The sequence below is a fragment of the Eptesicus fuscus genome, chromosome 7 (genome assembly GCF_027574615.1).
Source record: "Eptesicus fuscus isolate TK198812 chromosome 7, DD_ASM_mEF_20220401, whole genome shotgun sequence".
In the NCBI taxonomy this organism is placed as follows: Eukaryota; Metazoa; Chordata; class Mammalia; order Chiroptera; family Vespertilionidae; genus Eptesicus; species Eptesicus fuscus.
The window spans coordinates 59,102,601-59,122,019 of record NC_072479.1 but is presented as its reverse complement, the minus strand read 5'-3'; the positions used below and the strand labels follow the sequence as shown (position 1 = coordinate 59,122,019).

At 38.9% G+C, this 19,419-nt stretch overlaps 1 protein-coding gene across 2 annotated transcripts in view; it reads right to left on the bottom strand.

The window, feature by feature from the left end:
• The window catches only part of LIMA1 (LIM domain and actin binding 1), an 88,984-nt gene extending 70,216 nt beyond the window's left edge, over nucleotides 1-18,768 (bottom strand). The window contains exon 1 of one of the 2 annotated variants that reach the window (XM_008140669.3): nucleotides 18,696-18,768. The gene's annotated coding sequence lies outside the window, so the exon portion shown is untranslated. The remainder of the gene's footprint in view (nucleotides 1-18,695) is intronic. The other variant, XM_008140670.3, reaches the window with a different exon arrangement.
• Nucleotides 18,769-19,419: the final 651 nt, after the last annotated feature.

The window sequence follows — 19,419 nt, the reverse complement described above, 5'->3', positions numbered from 1 at the left end:
CAAGGACATAGATGTTTCCATCAAGGCAAATTCACTTTAATAACATTTTTCTCTCCTTCTAAGGATATTTGTTCTTAAAAAACACTAAGATTTAGAGCAAGAATAATGAAGAACAGATTATATAAATGAGAAGCAATATCACTTCTGGAAACTGCTCACCAAAGAAAGAGAGCAACTTTCACCTGGCTCTTACAAACATTCATCTGTAGTGATTCACACTTTACCACTCCAAAGATAAAAGAAGAAGCAAAAAAGAGTTCACTCGGGTAGAATCCTCTTTCCCCCTATCTTGCCTATATGTCAGGAGAAAAATAAGCGTTAGGACAATCCACCTGAGCCCCTGATCTTTCCCTTCTATCTTCCCAGAACCTCGTCTCATCTCCATCTCTGACTTTGCCCTAAAATCATGCTCACATTTCTGATATGTGTGTATACATATTTGAAATTTGTATATATGGATTAAATAAATAACCCCTTTTTCTCTTAAGCTTTCCCCCCTGCTCAAACTACCTCCTCACCTTACTCCTACCAACACAGCCAAACCTTAGTCTCCAGATACTCACTGTTTCCACTTCCTCATCTTCTATTCATCCCTCTGCCCACTTGGCTCTGGCTTTTACTCCTACCATCCTACTGACGTTCTCCTGAAGATCTCTTAACTCAAATCCAAGGACCATTATCTCAGTTTTTATCATTTTCTGTTGCCATTTGAATTGTTAATTAGTTCCTCATTTTTGAAATTTTATTTTCCCTTGTTTTTTTTTTCTTAAATGGAACTCTTCTGATTCCTTTCCTATCTTTCAAACCATTCTGGCCCTCCACTCACCCCTATTCCTAGGCCTTAGTCAAGTGTCAGTTTCTCTCCTTTCTGCGGGTGAGCTCAGCCACTCTCCAAGTCATCAAAGGTCACTTACACCAGATGATTCCCAAAACTGTATCTTAAGTCCTAACTTTCCTGACTTCCAGTCCTAGAATTTCCATTGCATGCTGGATAGTTTCCTATGTCCCATGAAGACACAACATAACACAGCCCGAATCACATGTATCCTCCTCCTTTACTTCTACCCCTCAAAGTAAGTTTATTTATCCACAAATAATTTTTCTCAAAAGATGAGATGGCATATGTATTTTTGCTTATATCAAACAAAACAATATAACATAAAAGACAGTATGATATAACAAAATGTGTACAATGTCTGAAGTTAAAAAGAGGACTTACAGGTTCTTTTTCTGCCTTTTTCCAATTCTGCTGACCATAGGCAATTAATTCACTTCCCTGAGAAATGTACCATCAACTACCTTGGCTTATCAAAAGTTCTATATATAATGTCTACCACGTGACACAGTGCAGAGAGAATGGCATAGAGGCTAAGAGGATAGGCCTTGGAGTTTAAATCTAGCTGTTCAAATCTCATACCACTCACTAGTTGTGTGATCTTGGGCAAGTTATTACACTCTGTCTCTGTTTCCTACTCTCTAAATTGGGGGGAAAGAACCTACCTCATAATATTGTTTGGAGAATTAAAAGAAGTTGCTTGCCCAGTCGTGGCAAGGAACTTCCTCTCTGAAATCAGTAAAAATATATATTAAAAAAAACACACAAGTTAATAAATGTCAAGTATGTACTATACTCCTAGCACTTAATAAATGCTCAATAAATCTTTAATATTATCATCATTATTATTAATCAGTAAGTACTCTTTCACACAACTCTTTTATTTTTTGACGTGTGGACTTTGTATACACTTTTTCTCATATCTTTATGCACACACAACTTATCTCTCTTGAACCCTGGCCTTTCTCCTTACATCCTCCTCCATGGTCTTACGCTACAGGTCCCAGCTTAGATGACACTTTCCTCCATATGCTTTCCCTGACCCCTCGAGCCTGCTCTAGGAGGTTTGTCTTAAGTTCCTAAAATGTTAGATCTAGCCCTGACTGGTGTGGCTCTGTTGGTTGAGCATTGTCCCATGCACCAAAAAGATACAATGTGGACCAGCCAGAGTAGCTCAGTTGGTTGAACGTCGCCCTGTATACCAAAAGATTGCCGGTTCAATTCAGGTCAGGGCACATACTTAGGTTGTGGGTTAGATCCCTGGTCAGGGCGAATATGGAAGGCAACCAGTCAATGTTTCTCTCTCACATCAATGTTTCTCTCTTTTTCTCTTTCCCCTTTTCTCTCTATAAGCATGTCTTCAGATGAGGATTAATAAAAAAACAACAACAACAATGTAATCAGTGTTGGGGATAGATCTAGTACTCACTCATCATTGATGTTTCTATCTCTCCCTTTCTCTCTGAAATATATAAAAATATATTTTAAAATAAATACATTTTTACCTCTCCCTTTCTCTCTGAAATCTATAAAATATACTTAAAAATAAGTAAGTATATTTTTATTGATTTCAGAGAGGAAGAGAGAGGGAGAGATAGAAACATCAATGATGAGTGAGAATAATTGATCCGCTGCCTCCTGCACGCCCCTTATTGGGGATTGAGCCCGCAATCCAAACACGTGCCCTGACTGGGAATCAAACCATGACCTCCTGGTTCACAGGTTGACACTTAACCACTGAGCCACGTGGTCGAACATATGTACTTTTATTGATTTTGAGAGAGAGAGAGAGAGAGAAACATCAATGTGAGAGAGACACATTGACTGGTTGCCTCTCACATGCACTCCAACTAGGAGCAGGAAACGAACCCAAAACCCAGGTATTTGCCCTTGACCAGGAATCAAACTCTAGACCCTTTGGTGCAGGGGCTAAGGCTCTAACCACTTAGCAACTCCAGCCAGTGCAATTCAGGTATTTTCTTACAAATGCTAATTCTTTCAAATAACTATTGGCTTTTCAGGTAACAAGGCCAAATAATAATTCTAGAACCCAAAAAAGGAGCTAATGTGAGAAATAAAAGGAAAATTAATTCAGTAGGTCACAACCTTGAGTGTATATAAGAATCACCTAGGAAGTTTAACATACTGACTTCCAGGTCTCATCCCACAATTCTAATTCATTTGGTCTGGAGTAGGGCCTAGGTAGACCACATTTTAACAAGAACTTTGAAGTGATTGTAGGTATACCCATCACACATTGAAAAACACTGAAATAAAAGATTTTTATTATTACTGATTTTAAAGGGAGAGGGAAGGGGGGAAGTGAGAGTGATTGAGAGAGAGAGAGAGAGAGAGAGAGAGAGAGAGAGAGAGAGAGAGAGAGAGAGAGAGAGAGAGAGAGAGAGAGAGAAACATTGATCAGTGACGTGGGCATGTGCCCAGACCGGAATCGAACCGGCAATCTGTGTGTGTGTGTGTGTGTGTGTGTGTGTGTGTGTGTGAAAGTAAGCAATAATTTATTTGACCAAAGCAAAAACGCACTTAGGGCATAGAAGGGCACAGAAGAAGCAACAGGGGAGCCTAGGCTGGACTGCCTTAGCTCACTGGAAAGTCAGAGAATAAGGGGCCTTGGAGACAGGTTCAGGGGGTTAACCTGGGACGAGCTGCCACTGCCCAGTGCCTTAATTTCCTCTTTGTGTAAAATTAAAGGGATACTAGTAAAATAGCCTAGAGTTTTTCTAGTAGCAGGTCACAAAATTAGTGAGTTGTGAAATCAGTTCAGTGGGACAGAACTAACATGTTTATTTGCGTTAATGAAAAAGAATAGAATGAAAATAGAAAATGTCAGAACATCACACATAGTATAGGTATTCTTTTTTTTTTATAGGTATTCTTTTATAAAGCTTTTGTTTATGTGTGTGTGTATATAAACTGGGTAAGAATGTTAATTTTTTTATTGTGGGATGTGGTTAAGAATTATTGTTTGAAAAGAAAAATATTGCTTGACAAGTGTTGGTGAGGATGAAACTGAAACCCTCATATGCTGCTGATGGGAATGTAAAGTGGTGCGGTTGCTTTGGAAAATAGTTGGCATTTCCTCAAAACGTTAAATATGTAATTATCAAATGACTCAACATTTCCACTCCTAGATATATGTGGTGGTGGGGGTGTTGTATCTTCAAGAGAAATAAAAACACATGTCCATATAAAAACTTGTACAAGGATGTTCATAAAGTATTATTCGCAATGATCCCAAAGTGGAAACATTCCAAATGTTCATCAACTGATTAGTGGATAAACAAAATATGGTCTATCCATATAAAGGTACATATGTTATTTGGCCATGAAAAGAAGTGAAATACTGCCCTAGCCAGTTTGGCTCAGTGAATAGAGCATCGGCCTGCGGACTGAAGGGTCCCAGGTTTGATTCTGGCCAAGGGCACATGCCCGGGTTGCCGGCTCGATCCCCAGTGGGGGGCGTGCAGAAGACAGCCAATTGATGATTCTCTCTCGTCATTGATATTTCTATCTCTCTCTACCTCTTCCTTCCTCTCTGAAATCAATAAAGAAATATATTTTTTAAAAAAAAGAAAAGAAAAGAAGTGAAATACTGATACATGCCACAGTATTGGATGAAACTTGAAAAATTATGACATGGGTCTCTTTAAACCATTAAATTTTTAATTTTATAATTATTAGAAAAACTACCTCTTTTTAAATGTTTGTTCTGGCCACTTTAAGCAATTACTTTTTGTAGTTTTAATTCAAAAGTCAAATTAAACATAAATCACTGTGTTAGTAAAAATGTTATTAAATTGCAAAAAGGGTAAGTCCAGATATAATTGTTGGGCCTTTATAAGGTTCTTGCACAATAAAAATTTTTAATCTTTAATTATGTTAGTGGTTTTCAAAAGAGTTTCAGCAGCCAAGGTGGAATCCACCAGCATCCCTCCTTTCTCCCCACAGCCCCACCTTCCTTCACCCTCCTCCTTTCCTTGGGGACCTCTCCTCCTCCAGAGGTCTCAACCAGCACTCCAAACCAGAGCTGTCATTTCCTTCAGTAACTTCCTTGGTCAGAGTGATTGATCAAGAGGTGGGTCTGCTTATCATAAACAATAAGAAATACAAGTCTGGCCCTAGCTGGTTTGGCCCCAGCTGGTTTGGATAGAGCATTAGCCGATGGACCGAAGGGTCCCAGGTTCCATTCTGGTCAAGGGGCACGTACCTCGCCTGCAGGCTCCTCCCCGGCCTGACCCCTGGTCGGGGGCTCGTGCAGGAGGCAACCAATTGATGTGTTTCTCTCACATCGCTACTTCTCTCTGTCTTTCCCTCTCTCTTCCACTCTCTAAAAATCAATGGAAAAATATCCTCGGGTTAGAATTAAAAAAAGAAAGAAACAAAGACAAGAAATAGGAATCTGGTCTGACAGGTGTGGCTCAGTTGGTGGAGTGGTGACACATGCACCAAGAGGTTGCCAGTTTGATAACCTGGCAGGGCACATGCCCCAGATGCGAGCTTGATCCCCAGTAGGGGGTGTGCAAGAGGCAGCTAATAGGTGATTCTCTCTCATTGATGTTTTTCTCTCTCTCCCTCTCCTTTCCTCTGTCTATAAAAAAAAAATCAATAAAAGAAATAAGAAATAGAAGTCTGCCTGCTCTTGTCCACCCCTTCCCCCAAGCCCATTCTACTTCCCAAAGATAACCTCTGTCACAGTTTGGAATATAAGCTTCCTAATATTGCTTATTTGTGGTAGTAATAATAATAACAATAATAATAATAATAATAAACACATATCTCTATGTGTCAGTCTCTGTTCTAAACATTCTACATATTGTATTTCATTTTATCTTCACAATAAGTCATGAGGTGGATATTATTATAATGCTAATTTTACAAATGAGAAAACTCAGGCACAGAGATGCTAACACACATCATGCACAAACACACATTTAAAAAATTACAATGGTTTTATGTTAATGTGCTTTATACTCATTATTTATTTCCCCTTGGACATCTCCAAACATCAGGACATACAGATCTACTCCAACCTTTCAGGACCACTTATTATTTCACTCCAAAATAGTCTTATTTAACCAGGCCCCTGTCAATGAATATTTAGGTGGCTTTAGGTTCTTCATTATTAAGAGGAAGGCTGTAATGAACATGCCTCTGCTATTGCCTACTTGGAGATGTGCATCTATGGCATAAATTCCTAGAAGCAGCATTTGTAGTTCAAAAGGCCTATGCATTAAAATTTTAATAGACATTCCCAAACGTTTCTCCAAAAAAGTTGCTTTTGTTTATATATATTTTTGCATCAATTTATACTTGAACCATCAGCTAAAAGAGAAAGCAATTCACTACATCCTTGTCAATATTAAGCATTATTAAACATTTTTAATTTTTTCCAATCTGCTAGATGTGGGAAAAATAATACATGATTGTTTTAGTTTTTATTCCTTTAATCATGGGGGAGGTTGAGTATATTTTCAAATGTGTATTGGCCACTCAATACATTTACTTTTCAATTATAAATTATTTATTATCTCTACAACTTAATTACTTTTTAAAATTGCACAAGGACTTTCTGAATATCATGTGTAATTCATTGTACAATTCAAATTGCCTCTCACAGCAGCTGTCCTTTCCTGGTGTCTGATTCCTATCCAGATCTCATTAATATTCTTTCTACATAGAATTGTTGCTTGGCTATACAGATGAGATCCTCGTTTCTGTAGAGTTCCCTTTTGTAGGACATCTACCCCTTGACTGCTCATTAACATTCCCGCTAGAGCACAGTCCTCTGAGAAGTCTGACTGACACCGAATGACAATCCAGGCATTGAGATCACTGTTTGGGGTTGTGCTCCAGCTGCTACCCTCAACTCGCCAGTCTAATGCCTCTCAGTTGTGGGGGGAGGGCAGGGGAGGGTATGTGTGAAGGGAGGGTTCTCTGAATATCAGGATTATATTTAGAATGTGAATATCTCATGTGGAGTCCAAACACATCTAATTTTTCTGAAAAGGGTCTTCTACATTCCAATGTAAAAACAGACCTGAGAGTTTAGTTTTGGCATGATCCCAGAGTTATTAGGCCAGAGCAGGGAGGCAGATACAGATCGTAATCACCCAGATGGACTGTGTCAGAATCAAGCAAAAGTTTGGGCCACCTTAGCATAAGCCTGGGGATCAGTTATTGAGTACATGTCTTATGCAAGGTGATTCATTCCAGCTGATCTTATTCACTTAATCCTATGATACCATGAAACAAATATTATTGTTCTCATTTTACAGGAGGAGAAATCGAGGCTCAGAGGTTAAATAGATTGCTCAAGGTCACACAGCTAGTAAGAGTCAGAGCCAGCATTTGAAACAGTCTAAGAGATCCTAATGTCCATGCTCTAACAACTTACTGCTAACAACATCTTCCCAGAACCTGAGGGTAGTCTGGGCCAGTCCTAAGAATCTCAAAACTAGAAATGGTGGGAGCATTATCTCAATCCATTGAGATTTTGCTTCCTGGAAACTTTGACAGTTTGGCTCAAATAAACTCACAAAAAAGACTCCAAAAAAGAAAAGGAAACTAGAAATGGTAATGCTTCATATCTAGGCCAACTCTGCCCAGGTTCCTTTCAGCTCAGGCCTACATCTCCGGCCTACCACTTACTTATTAGGTAACATTAGGAAAAAAGCCTTAGCCTCATCATCTCTAAAATGTTCTCTTAGCCCGGCCAATGTGGCTCAGTGGTTGAGCATCGTGGTTCCCGGTCAGGACACATGCCCAGTTTCGGGCTCAATCCCCAGTGTGTGTGTGTGTGTGTGTGTGTGTGTGTGTGTGTGTGTGTGTGTGTGTTTGTGTGTGTCGGGAGGTGTGTGCAGGAAACAGCTGATCAATGATTCCCTCTCATCATTGATGTTTCCATCTCTCCCTCTCTTTTCCACTCTGAAATCAATACAAAATATTTTTTAAAAATAAAATGTTCTTTTAGCTCAGTGCTAAAATATGTGCTTAATAATTACAACTGTGATAATAAAAGTAGCTAACATTTATGGAACATTTACCATACGTCAGATACTGTTTTAATTGTTTTGCATATATAAAGGTATTAATCCTCACACTCAGAATATTATGGTCCCATTTTACATATCTAGAAACTGAGATCTAGAGAGGTTAAATAAATGTTATCTCTTATTCATTTTTTAGGAGGCTGGCATGGAAACAAAATGATCTCTAGCACAGAGAATAAAGTTCTACTGTACAATGCATTTCAGGGTCAACTTATTTTTGTTAAATCTGAAATTTAAGAGACAAAAACTCTAATACTTTGAGAAACTGGTAGTGAGTACCAGGAACTCCAGATCTGCTCAAAACCCTGACACCATTTCTCTGCACCAAAACATCTAAATCTGTCAAATTATACCTTGTAAGGGCCAAATTTTAGGTGTTCTCAACACCTTTGTAAAAACTCTTAAGTGGAAAATGATATAACGATCACCTTACATGGTTTCTCTTACTTTATTCATTCACTTGAGTATCTTCTTGTGCTTTTGAAACCCAAATTAGTTTTTTACAAAAATGTGCTAATCTTTTTTGTTGTTGTCGTAAGAGAACATTTATTGGGTAAATTACAGAGGTAGAAAAAGTAATTCCTAGAAGAAATAGGTTTAGGAAACAAATTATAGAGGTAAAGGGAGGGCCCTTGGAGCTTGGGAGTGAGGAAGCTAATGGTAATGTGCCTGGGGCAGGGGAGAGGGAGAGAGCAGGGAGAGGCACCAGCAAGCTCCCGGGAGGGAGAGCACCATGGTAATCTTCATTTATCTTACTTAGATAGTTAAAAGAATAACCTCCAGTTGCAGGGTTTAAAAACTGACTTTGGTTTAAAAATTTTAGGTCATAAAGAATCATATCTTTTTTTTCCCTTTAAATTAAGAAATTACTAGATCTAATCCAAGTTTAATTCTACCTCTCTCTCTCAAATCTAATTTGTTATATATTCACTTAGTTCTCCTTCCCTTCCACCCAGTTGATAATTAACTCATTGTAAGGGCAACATAATCCAAGTGAGTAATTTTTTCATACATAGTAAGTAAAATCTTTTTCAGAAAGCAGAAAAACAGATAATTTTGATAGTAACCCTTAAGGGGAAAAGTAGAGAAAAGCAGAGTTAATTGGAAAAAGAATGTGGAAATTTAGAGTTGACCAAGGCCACAAAAGCATAGGTTTACGCTGAACAGCCTGTTTCTCCTTTAACCTTTGTACCATTCCATACTTTATCATCAGGTGCATCAAATGTCAGTGCCCGGAACCGTGTAGGGGCTCAATAAATATGTTACACAAATAAAAAACAGTACTATGCTAGTTCTCAGTTGCCATATATCTTGACAAAGGCCCACCTACATAATTGAATATCTGCCTATATGCTCACAGGTCTTGCCAATTACATGCTTAATTAAGACAAAGTGGATAATGAAAGGAGTCTTCTTCACAATGTCAAAGCAGACGAAATATAAACAATTATTTTAAGAAGGCTGCTTCCGTTAAAGATATACCTCCTTATACAGTCCTTTGTCCTTAATAATTAAGCAAGATTTCTCCAAATACAGGGCTTCTTAGTTTCACTCCTGGCCATTTCCAGGAAGGGCCTGGCTTCCATTCTTCTTATCTGAAATTTTAGATGGTGTGTTTTTTTCAGGTCTTGCTCAATCTGAAAAGCCAACTCAGATCTATTTAACCAATCCCTTAAGCAGGAGAATTAAAACGGGTTTACTGAAAAGTGACTCTTCTCTAGGTAAGTTCTCTAATCTTTCCTTTCTGAAAAAAATCTGAGAAGCTAACACGGAACAATGCTTTAATCAAGGACAAGGACAACCGAAGCTGTTCACATAAAGAATTACCAAATCACACAGCCACCAGAAGTGATAAAATTCTGCTCATCTTAACTGATGCTATGGATCTTATTTCTTAATGAGTATTGGTTACAAACATATTAATGTTAGTGTTTTTTAATTAACTTTTAATGTTTACCTTCTAAAATTACATAAAATTATGGTGCTGTTTAAAAAAGCTATTGGGAGAGATTTATTGAGGGATCTTTTAGTTGGCATGGGGAATCAATTTTTTTTTGGTCTCAGGTTCTTCATCTAAAAAACAGATAATAATTCACATGACTATGAGGATTAAATTAGAGGGTAAAAGTAAAAGTATTTTGAAAGATCATAAATTGCTATTATTATTTTAAATAAAATTTTTCTTCAGTTTCAAGAAAAAATGGAATTAAATAATAAGGTTACCCAATGAAGAGAAATAGGAAGATATTAGAACTGATTAGTTACATTGTCTGGCTCAACTAGTTGTTAACAAGAAACCCTTGTTTAAAATTGTTGTTGACAGTCCTTCCAATCAATACACTCTCCTATTTCAGGGTGTATAGTAAGTGTAATGAAAATATACTTTCCTTGAAGATTTTCTGTGGCTTCCTTATTTTTCATCTAGAGAAGGAAAGCGGAAGAAAACTTCTGGATGCTTGAAGATTCTAGTCAATTGGATTCTAGTTTTGCTATACTTGATTTAAAAATGTAATGAGTGTTAAAAGACTAGTATTGGCCCTAGCTGGTTTGGCTCAGTGGATTGAGTGTCAGCCTGTGGACTGAAGGGTCCCAGGTTTGAGTATGGTCAAGGGCTCATGCCCAGGTTGCAAGCCCGATCCCAGAAGGGGGCATGCAGGAGGCAGCCAATCAATGATTCTCTTTCATCATTGATGTTTCTATCTCTCTCCTTCTCCCTTCCCCTTTCTGAAATCAAGTAAAAAAAAAAAATAGTACTGACTAACAGTAATAACACTGGAAGGATACGCTGACAGGTAGTAAAACAGTGGCCTGGATCCTGGGAACACCTTGGAAAACCTGCACTCAGATGGAACTGAGCCCTGCCTATCACAATATCCAAACCTTTGTCCTGCTACCTTCAGAAGTCCTCAGAGACTGCTACCTGATTTGAACCTTCATGGGGAACTACCTCAGCTGTTGTCCATTAAAACAACAACAACAAAGCTTTGGATTGTGAACCAAAACAAGAATTGTTATAGTGAAAAGTCTATCTTCAAGCCTTATTAATTCATTCAACAAGTATTTATTGAGCACTTAACCATGTGTCAAGCAGATTTGTTAAAAATACAACCTTAAAAGTGACAGACAAGGTCTCTGCTCTCATGTAGCTTCCATTCTACTGTGGAAGCAGGACAATTACATACTGTGACTAATGCTGTGAAGAAAGACAAAGAGTAACTGGAGTGGTGGTAGGGAAGGGAGGAGATGTTTTAGATAGTGGTCAGGGAAGGCCTCTTTGAGTAAACAACATTTGAGTGAAACCTGAATGATGGGGAGGAGAGAGGCAGCCAACCAGGTGAGGAGAAGAGATGGGAGCGTTTTCCAGGCCGAGGTAAAGGCCCCGAGGCAGGAAAAATACGGCTAGTGAGTGAATGAGAAGTGAGTGATCATAGAGATGAATGAAAGCTGGATTGAATAAGGATTTATAAGCAATGGTTAAGTTATTTCAAAAATATTTTTATTGATTTCAGAGAGGAGGGGAGAGGGAGAGAAAGATAGAGACATCAATGATCAGAAAGAATCATTGGGTCTTCCCCCTAATGGGGAAAGAGCCCGAAATCCAGGTATGTGCCCTCACCAGGGAATCAAACCGTGACCTCCTGGTTCATAGGTTGACATTCAACCACTGAGCAACACGAGACAGCCAGCAATGAATGGTTAAGATTTCAATTTTATTCTAAGTGTGATATTAAGCTGAACATTGTTACATAATAATATTTGCAAGATGAGATATATTTCATGTACTGTGTATTTAATTGTTTATTATATGAATAATAGCTATGAAATGAAGAGGCAAGGTTCTCACTTAGAAGGCTTATAATCTTTTAAGGAAGCAATAATTCATAAATAGTGACAGCATTAAGGTAAAAAAAAAAAAGTAAACATAAAGTGCTAAGTGAAGACTGAGCAGGAAGCCACTGATTCAACTAAGAGAAATTAGAAAAGGCTTTTTTTCTTTAAATTGGCATTTTATTTGAGCTCTTAAGGAAAAGGATTTTAGCAGGAGTTGGGGGAGGAGCATAAGGCTGTGGGAACTGCATGAGCAAAGGCACAGAGGCAGGAAAAGACCGGGTGGGTCCAGGAAACCACGAATCATTGTGTAACTACAGTGCCAGGTGGGTGGGTAGTGATGTGGGAGATAAGCCGGGAAAAATAGGCTGCCAGGGCATGGGAGTGAGGGTCTTGAGTGGCATGCAGAGAAACTTACTTACTTGACTTGGGCACTGGTTCCCCTTAAGTGTGTGAATTAATCTCTTGAGGTACTTCCATCCCTCAGATATATTGATTTGTAGATTTCTGTAGGACCTGGGAATCTAGCTCTTTAACCAACACCCCAGGTGATTCTGAAACATGTAGTTGAGGAAACCATACTTTGAAAATCAGTGTTCTATTTTTTTTTTTTAATGAATGAAAAAGCAAAACTGAAGCCAACTCTAAAGATGCTCAGCAACTTTAGTAAAAAAGGGGAATCTGAATTAGAAGATGAAAGAGGCATTGAGGCATTATCACTGTGGGGGTAGAATAAACCAATGTTAGTGATTAAATGTGGGAGGAGAAAAGGACTGAAGTGTTCAAGACAATTCAAGCTTTTTCCTTAGAGAAACTAGGTGGATGCAGGTGCCTGGTATATAAGGATTACCCACATGGTCTACCAGGTAGTTGGAAATATGGATCTGAAGCTCAGAGATATGCAAAGGCACTAAACATACTGGTTTGGTATTCCAAAGTAAAAAAGAAAAATTAAAAAATCCTATATAATCCTATACAATAAAAGCATAATATGCAAATTGTCCCCTTGACCAGGAGTTCGTCTGGGAGTTTGACCAGGGGGTGGGGCCAGCCGGGGAAAGGTAGGGAGGCCCCGGCCAGCAGCTGGCAGCCGCTAGGGACCCTACCAGTGCACAGATTTCCTGCACTGGGCCTCTAGTTAAATATAAAAAGTAAAACCATAAAAATTAGAAGCAAATTGAAGTGAATACTTAATCCACCTCTGGATGACAAAAGACTTTTAAACATGAAAGCAAGAAAAAAATCCCAAAGAAAAAGATCTATAGATAAATAATAATAAATCATGTATAAAATTAAAAGACAATTATCTAGTTAAACAAAAGAACTGATATTCTTAAAATGAAGAGCTTATACATATATCACAAAGAAAAACACTAAAAATAATTTCCCTACGAAATAGTGAAAGTTGTTAAATAACTTGGCATAGCAACTTAAACCTTTTATCATAAGACTTGCTTTACATTCTCTAGAGATGATGGTGCTTTGTGGCATGGATCAGCAGGGCTTTTCAGACTTACTTTATCAAGTTGCCAAGTGTCAATCTATGCAACTTCTATTGTCCAGTGGGAGCAAACCATTAAGTTGCCACCAGCTCCATTAAGCCTTGTTACCCCTGTGAAAACTGCCTTTGCTGTACCCAGTCTTTCCTCAGGTTCTGTATATTTAAAATGGATGAAGATTAGGAATGGGAGATAAAATAATTTCAGAATATACAGTGAGCAAGGATCAAAAGTCATCCAGGTTGTACGGACTTTGGGATCAAGAGCCCAACCTTCTCACTTTACAGATGAAGCTCAGAGAGGATGAATGATTTACTCCGGATAACCTAAGTGGATAGTTTCCAACACTAAGTTGGGAATCCTGACTCCAGCCAGTACCCTTTCTGTTTGTAGTGCTGCTTCAGCCATCACAAGCTCTGGCTTCTCATAGCAATGGGCATTTAAAACACCACAATTTACACCTCCTGTACACCTTCTACTTTGTCATTCCACTTATTCAATTTGGCTTAATACAAACCTATATTCTCTCCCCCAAACAAATGAGTGAACCCCAGACAGAAAAACAACATAATTATAATGTTAAGGCCCAAATAAAAATGGGAATGAATTAAACAAATTACAATTCACAGAAGAAGAAATTGAAATGAATGTATGAAGAGTGTTCACTCTCACTAATAAAGAAATACAAATTAAATAACTCTTGCTTATCAAATTAGTAAAGATTAAAAAATAATATTCAATGTTATGAAGAATGCAATATGATGGGCACTCACAATCACTGCAGGTGAGAATGTTAATTAGCCTAGTCTTCATGAAAAGCAATTTGGCAGGAGGTTTAGTATTTTTAAATTTTCATGCCATTTGACACAGTAATTCAACTTCTGGGAATCTAACCTAAGGAAATGATAAGTGATTTGTACAAAGATTTACGCATAAACTTATTCTAAAATTTTTTCACTTATTAATAATGTAACAATCAAAACACCCAAGTGCACAGTTAAATTATGCAACATCAATGCAATATAGTATTAAACATCCACTAAAATTGTTTTCAAATGATTTTCATGCCATAAAAAACTATGACATAATGTAAATAAAAAAGCAGATACAAAACTGTATCTACTGTAATAGTATGAACCCAATTAGCTGTGTGTTTGTGAGTGTGTGTATGTTTGTGCATCAAAGAAAAAAAAGACTGAAAGGAAATACATCAGATTATAGTTCTCTCTGGAACAGATAAAATATTTTATCTTCTTTATAATTAATTTGTCCCAATTTTTTTATAATTAGTATATGTACTTTTTATTTTCTAAATGTGAATGTATAGTTGTATTTGTGAAAATAAAACAAGAATTATATATATATATTATATTGTTAACGTGTGTTTTTAAAATATATTTTTGTTGATTTCAGAGAGGAAGGGAGAGGGAGTAAGAGATAGAAACATCAATGAAGAGAGAGAATCATTGACCAGCTGCCTCCTGCACGCCCCCCTCTGGGGATCGAGCCTGCAACCCTGATCAGGAATTGAACCGTGACCTCCTGGTTCATAGGTCCACGCTCAACCACTGAGCCACACCAGCTGGGCTTAATGCGTGTGTTTTTTTAAAGATAAATTTGCAAGTCACTCAGATGGAGGTGTTAAAGCAGATCAAATTGCACAGGGAAAGAGTATAATGAGAATAAGATTCTGGACAGGGCCATGGCAAACACCCATATTTAAGGGGCAAAAAGACTGTGAGTTAATGAAGGACCAAGGGAGGAAGTTCGAATAGAAGATGGAGAACCAGGTAGAGTCACATCAAAAGCCAAATGAAAGGAAGAACCAGAAAAGTTGTCCTCTTGGTCAAATGTTGCCACGCGGTAAGGAGGACAGTGACAGGGCCATTAGAGGGAAATCACTGGGACCACGTATAGGCAGACAGATTTCCTCTAGTACTGGAGATGGAAGCTAAATCTGAGCAAGTGTTACCTGTTCAGTAAAACTGACTATGAGGAAAAGAACTCCTGGGCCATTTGCTTGATTTCAATTTATGGAAGAAAAAAAAAATTGTAGAAAGCTAAAGCCAAGTAAAAGCATATCTGGGTTACTGATCTATAGGTAATGAAACAAAAATTGGCAATACTTTGGCATGCAAGAGAAAACATGTTTGAGAGATTGTAAGATTTTTAAATAGTAAGCTCTGTTATAAGATAAATAAGAGAAAAACAGCTCCACAGTTGTTATCAGAAGTACAAAAAAAGTTGCATTTTTTTCTAAATATGAAAGTTCTTAGTGTCAGAGTAGCATTGTTAAGAAATTCTTTGACAGAAAATAAAAATAATTAAATTTTCATGGTATCATGTTAACTTCTTATAACTGGACATGTGAAGTCTCTAGAAACGTTTTCAAGTTTTAAAAAATCATTTGACATGCTGAATAATGAATTGCTTTTGGGTCAAACCTTGTCCTTTTTATGAGAAGAGGTCTTCTATTAGCACAGTAACTTGACTGAGGCTCAAGGACTTTGCATCCAGCCACAGAATAAACATATCAGTATGGTCCTACCAAGAGCACCATTTACCATAGACTCTCAATTCTGCAATCATTAAGTAGAAACTACTCAATTTACAACCACTCATTTGTTACTAAAGAACTTTGAGAGTCTGTGTTAAGTGATTTAACGTCACCTAGAGATTACTGTACACAATCCAAAATAAAGTACTTTAACTTCTTATCAAAAAAATACAGTGAAAGACCAGAGCAACCTTAAAAAAAAAAAAAAACCAACAGTCTTTTCTTATGGAAATTCCTGACTTCAGAACCAAGTTACCCACCTTTCTATCTGCAGGAGTACAATTCCAATCTAAATGAAGATCATCTACTTCTGAGTGTATGGAATTAAGAATGCCTGAAAACTAGTTTCATGGTCAATATAAATAATGACAAATTCTCCCAATCTGTGGTTAGGAGGCCTTTTATGGCAAACTTGTCCAATGATCTCCCATACTCTCAACTTTCTTTTTTGTCTGTGTGTCTTTGAAGAACTTCTGTACTTGAAAACATTGTAAGAAAACAATGTAATCATTATAGGTACCCAAATTACATGCAAATATATATTTCTAAAAATTCTTGGTGGAGATCACTTTCCTAGAGTGTAAATATAAAGAAAAGAGGTAAGCAATGTCAAAGAAACGTGTTCAACAAGTGTCATGGCTCAAATTACCAAATGAAACAACCACCATCTGTATTATTAACGCACAATCCTACTTAAAAAATGAAAAACAGTCACAGAGAAGGGACTATGTCATGTTCATCCTCTGTATATTAAGGCACTGGCGCACAGTAGGCAATTTTTAAAAGCCTACAGCTATATGACGAGCACTCAAGACTGCTACAGACTTCAGATAATCAAGACTCTACAAAGAATCTTCAAACACTTCTGACTCTTTCCTTCTCCACCCATTTATCCACCCTATCCCTGCTGCCAAAGAAAAAAGAAAGACATTTTGAGGACAGCTTAGCAAGAAAAAAGTATCCTCTATTACTAAGTTATGCTGTTAATAGAATTGCTTTCACTTCTGAAGCTTTCTTTTCTTATAATTATTAGAAGGTTGAAATCTGGCCCACCTTTAACCAGAGTCTAGAACAAAGTTTGAATGTACCAAGTTAAACAAAGTTACACAATGGAGCAATTTTTACAAAATGGCGCTGCTTTACTGATGTTGCCAATACTCTATTCTCTTCCCAGTAGCTCTACAGTTCAGGAACTACCTGATAACAACACTTCCAGGCTCATGAGAGAACAGTGAAAATAGCTCCACCAACTATTTACTGAACTGCTACAGTGCCAGCAAGAGGACATAAGCCCATCTTGAAAAGGCCATAATGGTGACAGAATGCAAGGTAAGAAATATGAGTGATACAAATTCATGAACTGAAGAGAACCCTATTACTCAAAGGTTTTTACTATTGTGGTTGTTTACTTTTTTGTTTTGTTTTTAAGGGAAACTAAAAGGCAGAATTCAAACAAACAAACATTATTCTCCGCGCTCCCACAGCACTCTGGGCTGATCTATAGTACAGCATCGACCTCACCAGCACTGTAAATTATAGCCACTGATCTGCCTAATCCATTTGATTTTAAGCTCTTTTATAGTTGGCCATTTGGAACTTTGAAACCACAGTAGAACTGACAAAACAAGAGGCACTTAATAAATGTATGGTAAAAAAAAATGTTTTTAAAGTAATTACATATTGCCATGTTATGTGTTTTTCTATTGATGCAAAACAAGGAAATATATATGCATGCACAGCTTTCTTTATTTTTTTCCTTTAAAACCTTCTCCCCTGCTAACTCTGCAACTTCTTGAAGGTATACTTAAAACGTGATCATCCTTCATCCAGGCTATAACTCCACAGGAACTTAGAAATGCTTGTTAAGGGTCATCTTCTTTTGTGTATACATCAAACCTCAAAAGAAAGTGTTATTTCACAGTTCCTAAAACTGTGAATTTATTATTTGTGAATAGTATTAGTAATTATGCAGATAGAAAGTATTCTATTTAACCACTGAAATCAAGAGCAAAAGAAAGGCTCTTTCATTCAAAAGAAGACACCCCGACCCCCTACAGAGGCATCGTCTTAAAGGCTGATAACTCTCTAAGTACCTTGACTAAAAGAGTCAAGTTGATAGGACCATCTGGATTAGGTAGGCTTTTGAAAGCTGGAATTAAGTGGAAGACAATAGTAGTTCAAATATCTCTCACCAGGATCAGCTAAACTCAGTTGTTGTCAGCGCCAGAAGGAGGCAAGGACTAGCGCCAGATGGTTCGCTCCTAGCACCTACAACTTCAAGTTTAGTAGGTGTCGTCAGGGTGTCCAGTTACCTTATATTAACACCTACGTACGTTAGTGACAGGTGCCAGCAATACAGACACGATAGCCATTCGGGGATGATACATCCGGCTGCAAGGACTGCTATGCTCTCCACACACCTCAGAAGGATATAAGTGTCTTAAGCAGAGTTTAACTGGCAGAATGGAAGGGCAGAAAAGTCAAAGAGGGAGGGAATGGCTGAAAATAAAGAGGGGGGAAAGAGCAGTTGACTATCATAATAGTATTTCCTTGGGATATTCCTTTGAATATAGAGGAACTGCCACCTCCTTCCACCACATCAAAAAATATATAGTTGGAAAGGAGTGTTCCCGATTTAAGAAGAGGGAGTTCCTATCAGCTTCCTCCCTCAGGCAGCAAAGGCTCAGCCCTATATAATTACTTCCAACCCCAGAGCAGTACCCAAAAGTGAAGAAAGGGCAGAGAACCAGCGGCTCCTCCACTCCCTCTTTCGAGGGGAAGGGGTTCACTCCCCCCGTGCTCCCCGCGCCCCTGACTGAAATCGCGGGGGAAAGACGGTGCGGAGGAAAGCCGAGGTCCGCGCACCTTACTTTTCGGCTGTGGAGGATGCGGAGAGAGAAGGCCCTTACCTGGCTGAAGGCGGTCTTCTCTCTGCACCGGTACCAGCCCTGCCCCGGATCGCAGGCGCTCTGCCTCGCGCACCTGTCGCGACCTAGCAGCAGCAGCAGCACCTACAGCTCCCGCCGCCCCGCCCCGGGCCGGCGCAGAGCCCCGCCCTGAGCCCCGCCCACCGCCGCGGGAGCGCGCACGTCAGCCCGCCTCCCTCGCGGCCTCGGGGCGAGCGTGCGCGCCGCCCGCTGCGTGCCCTGCCCTCGCGGCTGCTCGCGCTGGTCCGCCGCGCGCGTGAGAGGCGGGGCTGCTTAGCCCTCGGCCGAGTCTCCCTGCTGAGGAATCCACATTATCTTAACTGCCTCGGGCTTTGTGCATCTCTGTTTGACCTTAATGAACTCTGACTCCGTTACTGCAATTCGCCTCAGGAGCGACTGGGAGGTTTGTCCTAGGCTCTCAACTGTAGGCCAGTCCCCGACCAGGTTCCTGGTGATTTCGGGGTAAGTTCTCGGCCGGGAGGGTATTTTAGAGGAGGCCGTGCGCTGCAGTGGAAAGAGCTATAAATTACTGCTGCCTCGACCGCTTGACGTTCCTCAAGTCGCTTCACCCCACTAGAGCAGAATGTCCCCTTTTAAATGGAGGGGTTGGGCAAGGGCAGATCTCCAGGCTCCCCAGCAGCGCCAGCCTTTCACACAGTTCTTAGGAAGAGGCTGTGTGAAAGGTTTTGAGAACTTTAAGAAGGCT